The sequence below is a fragment of the Aplysia californica genome, unplaced genomic scaffold (genome assembly GCF_000002075.1).
Source record: "Aplysia californica isolate F4 #8 unplaced genomic scaffold, AplCal3.0 scaffold00033, whole genome shotgun sequence".
Classification (NCBI taxonomy): Eukaryota; Metazoa; Mollusca; class Gastropoda; order Aplysiida; family Aplysiidae; genus Aplysia; species Aplysia californica.
In genome coordinates this window covers 1109575-1114704 of record NW_004797303.1, presented here as the reverse complement: position 1 = coordinate 1114704, position 5130 = coordinate 1109575, and the positions used below count along the sequence as shown (strand labels likewise).

Here is a 5130-nt window from a genome sequence, read left to right as displayed (position 1 = left end):
ATCAAACATCAATCGCCCTTATCTCCCCTCCTTCTTTTTTGTGTTTGTTACTCTAATATAACACCTGGCTGTAATCTTTGCACTTCTATGACCTTATTGTGTTGCTAGTGCCGTAAAACTTACTAAAACTATAACTCATCTCGGATTGCTGCTGACGAGTAGGGTCCAAGCAGCCAGCCTTCTAAGTGATTCTAATTGTGTTAATGAGGAAGTAATCCTTTTACAACCACTCTGTTTAATTCTGTACTCGTTTTTAATATTCATTATTTTTGCTTCATATTTCTCACTTACTTTACACTTAGGTCTACATGTATTTTTATAATGCATATTTATTATTTAAATCAAGTAACCAATCAAAACGGGTTAATGTTCTGAGCGCATCTAAATTTAGTCAAAGAAAACGAAAAACAAAATAATATTAGATGTTGCAATATTTTATTGGAAAAAAAAACGAGCCTGGAACAAGTGTTGTCATATAAAATAAACTTGGAGCACGATTGCTATTGCTATATCAAATAAACAAATTATTGTTATAATAAACAAGCTTGGTTCATATTGCAAGATTAAATAAACTTGGAGCATTATTGCTAAATAGAATAAACGAACTTGGATTCTGCATACTGCAATATTAAATAAAAACATTAGAAACATGTATTGTATATATTATTAAATAGACATTGTCGATCGTAAAGCATCTATTGGTATATTCACAGACTCTTTTACGAATTGCTAGCAACTGGCTTTTTCAAAATGAACAATTTTAAAGAAAACAAAGAAACAAAAAAACACCACCAAAAAAAACGTCACTATATTGACGCTCAAAACGGACACCATAAAATTCCGCTCTCGACTCTCAGACAAATTTTTTGGTGAAATTTCTGACTTGCGTCTGGTTTGACTGGCACTGGCACATGCAACATTTTGTTTGTAGAGATAACTCTCTGAGATTACTGGAGTGTATCATGTGTGTGTGCATGCGTGTGTGTACGTGCCCACGTGTGCGTTGGTGGGTGCGTGTGGGCGTGTACGTGTGGGCGTGCGTGTGCGTGTATGGATTTACAGTAGTTCCTGCAAATTCCTGTTTGATCGAGGGGGTCAATAAATTCTTTATGTTATCTTATCCTACCTTATCCTAACTCATCGTAACTGATCTAATCTTTTTTTGTCTTATCTTTTTCCAAAAAATTATGACGTCAGTGCTGCCACGCCCTCAGACTGGCGATGACTCCTGCTTGACTCCTATACCGTTCGTCATTGCTGAGGCGGAGAGTGGTCAACGAGGGAAGTAATCTGCCGAAAGAAGATAGTCAACGTTTTTATGCCCATTTCGACATTATAGGCCTATTACATGTATTATTTGAGATCATTTAGGAGGTGGTCTGCTTCGACTTTTTCTGTCAGGATAGACCCGGGTTTTAAAAAGTGAAGTGGGCACAAGATCCTAACAGAGATATATGGAGATTTTCGACTCGAAAAGAAAACCAAAAACAGCCGTCTCTCGACCGGGGAATCGAATCGCTGTAACTCTTTTAATTTGGAAAAAAAAAGCTATCAATAAAGGGTACGTCTAACTGCTCCGCTAAATACTCCAGTAAGATGGACGTCTTTAGTTTTAGTTGGAGTTTTATGTCGCTCGCAACTACATAAGGGCATATGAGTGCCAAAAGATTAGAGGTCTGTTACAAGAGAGTAACAGACATAAAAAAGAAGGGGAGATAAGGACGATTATAGATGTTTGATATAGGAAAGATGAAGCAAACCACACCGGAGCACCCGCCAACCACCCACGTGGACGTCTTTATAGGTGTATAGAAAAAAAAGCGGAAGAGGGAGGGGGGGGGGTCATTTGTACATTGTACAGAGATTGCCTTAAATATGAGACCTAGTTTTAGTTTTAGTAAGGTTTTACCAAAGATTCTTTACTATACAAGATCTTTGGTTTAACGGCGCTCGCAATTGCATAAGCTCATATGAGAGCGCCAAGGGGTGGGTGTCTTCAGAGAAGTCTAAACGGGGAATCAGACTAAGTCTTACTCTGCTCACCTCTAGCCTCAACAGCACAAAGTCTGCTTTGACTATCGAGGCTCCCCGCAAATAGCAGTTCACAGGAGAGTGACAAACATACAAAAGAAGTAGAGGAAAAACGACGATAGTAAGGACGAGGAACGAAAAAGCAGCAGTTTCCCCTGTGTTGTTCCGGCACAGTTTGAGCATAACATTGGTACACCAGCCCATTTATAATTCTACTGTGTATAAGAACATGTTAATATTCCCCCTTCGGAAATTATCTTGAGTGACATCTTCAGCCAGTAGCATTTCCTGGGGGCGGGGGGTGTAGGAGTTTTACGGCACTTGCAACACAATAAGGTCATAAGTGCCGAAGATTACAGGTGTTGCAAGAGAGTAACAAACACAAAAAAGAAGGACAATAGATGAATGATAGGAAAGAAGGAGCAAACCACACCAGAGCACATGCCAACCACCCGCTGAACCACTGTAATCCATCATTTGAAAACAAAAACCATACAAAAAAAAGTAATAAGAAAGCCAGCAGTAAAAGGCAGGTACGCCTAACCGCTCCACTAAATACTCCAGTAAGATGGACGTCATTAACAGCGCCATTTTGGTATAGAAAAAAAAACCGCAGAAAAGAGGAAGGGGGGGGGGGGGGTTGATTTTTGCTTGGGATTGCCTTGTACAGATGACCGTTTGAGCAGGTTCTACTGCAAATAACATTCTGACTAGTTCTAGTTCTATGTAAGCTGTTATCTAGACTGGTCTCTTCACCTCTAACAATATGTGTCTATTTAATTTGTACAACTTCAACAGCCGAAGAAAGAACAATCAAACAAACAAAAAAACCGAACAAAAACCCAATAAAACAAGGAAAAAAACATCTTTGTAAGAAAACTACCGATTTGCCGAAACGATCCTATTTATTCTAAACCGAAAATAATTTGAGCGTTATGCTGTTCTAACTCTTCGCTAGTAACGCTCAAGTAACGCAAACAACCAGGTCACCCCTGTTTCTCTGCATGCACTTGTACAGCTCCATCATACGTCGAGAGTAGGACTCGAACGGGTACACTCTGGTGAAAAGAGTGAAATGGTATAGGTGTAACGCCCCTATCACAGTACAACACTATTAGGTTATTTAAGAGGCGGGACATCCAAGTTTAACGTCCATCTCCGAAAGGACCGCGCCAAATGGAAAATTCGGGTAACGTGCCAAGGACGCAACGTAGGACTGAGCTGAGGCTCGAACCCTCGAACCCACAAATCTCACGATTACAGGTCCGGTAGCCTAACCTCTATATGCCACTGACGCCACTGGGTACACTCTTCAATACAGGGTAACATATAATAAATATAATTTGTGTTTAGGAACAGTGCCATTGCAAAAAAGCACTATATAATACTCCGGAAGACCTCATTCACTCCATGAGTTTATGATACAAATTGTTGTGAGAGCTATTCATTAATCCATTTCCTCGCAATGCATCGTATACCTCGATAATATACGAGGGCCTACGGTGGAAAGCGAGCATAGACACAAATTGAAAATTGTGAAGGTGCCCATTTTAAAAGCTTATAATTTCATTATTATTTGTTTGGCAGGCGGTTTATTGTTATGTCTGTTGGATGGAAAATCTGACAAGAATAATCAACCAACAGTAGAACAGAAATACAGTTATGAGTCAACAAGCGATCAAAGTTGATACCCTCAAGATTTTCAATTTGTGACTAAGCCTGTTTTCCCCGTGGACTTAAAATAAAATTATAAATATGTCACTCAAGATTTCTCACCGCTTATGATCCAAATTTTGGCTTTGACTCTAATTTAAGATCCCGCATTTCATATTTATAATTATTAAAATTTAACTAAAACCCCGCATTTCATAACATCATAATTGTTAAAATCTACGGAGTAAAAATCCGGGTGCATACAGATGATCCACCAAGCTGTGAAAATGTTCTTTCATTGCTCTGCCTGTTGCGTCACACATCAACCATTCTCGAGAACGTGATCACGCCTCCGGAGTGAATCTCTATGAGTGGGCTCAGTCTCAACTCTGATCTAAACTTTAAAGACACCGACACACACACACACACACACACACACACACACACACACACACAAACACACACTCACACACACACACATACACACACACACACACACACAGACATGCACAAACACATACACACACACGCATACAAATGATGATTAAAAAGCCGGAAATGACGTCACTATTAGAAATGCAAGGGCGTGGGTTCATTTGTCTCACCTGGACATTTCAAAGTTGCTCCATTCCTTCTTGCATGGGTTGTCTTTTCGACCCATATTAGGCTCATGTCGTTCTATAAACAGCAAACTGGGACCTAGCGATGGGCGGTCCTTGGTCAAAGGTGTCTGGGAGAGGAGGGGAGGGGAGGGAGAGGTGATGGGGAAAGGGGAGGGGAATGGGTGGGGGTTAAATCTTGCGGTTAGTTTTAAGGTTAGAGTTACTGTTAAAACAAACCTTATATTATGTGTATTTAGGGTTTGGCTGGAGTTTAAGATACCTGTGATGAATGTAGGGTTAGAGTCTAACTCTATCTAATGTGAATATTTAGGGATGGGGTTTGAGTTTAAACATACTTGTGGAAAATGTTAGGGTTGGTGTTAGTGTTAGGGATAGGGTTAGGGTTGGGGGTTATGGGTATTGTTAGGAGATAAGAGTTGGGCTTAGGGTAGGGTTAGGGTCATGGTTAGGTTAACAGGTAATATTAGGGTTAGAGTTAAGATGAATTTAAAGTTAGGGTTAGGGATAAGTCTAGGGTTTGGGTTTAAACTTACCTGTTGTGAGTGTTTATATTTGCCAGCAGTGTCAGGATCTCCATCTCTTGCCTTGTGTCTCGTGAATGACATCGTCATCACACAAAATGCTGTGCACACAAATTACAACGTTTCGACTTCATCCAACTTGATCAAACTGTAAGTAGTGTCAGCAGCCTCGTAAGCTGACGGTGTAGAAATAGCAAGCATGTGGGAAATGAGACTTTAAAAACTCTATTAATATTTTTTGTTGTTATTTTATTTTTTAAAATTATATATTTGTTTAATTTTTACGTATGTATTTGTTTATT

General features: G+C 39.6%; 1 protein-coding gene across 1 annotated transcript in view; it reads right to left on the bottom strand.

Annotated features, from left to right (window-relative positions):
* Nucleotides 1–386: 386 nt before the first annotated feature.
* The window catches only part of LOC101848940, a gene marked incomplete in the record, with an annotated part of 13797 nt that continues 9053 nt past the window's right edge, over nucleotides 387–5130 (bottom strand). The window contains 4 exon segments of the mRNA XM_013091336.2: nucleotides 387–1290; nucleotides 3022–3089; nucleotides 4290–4414; nucleotides 4841–5004.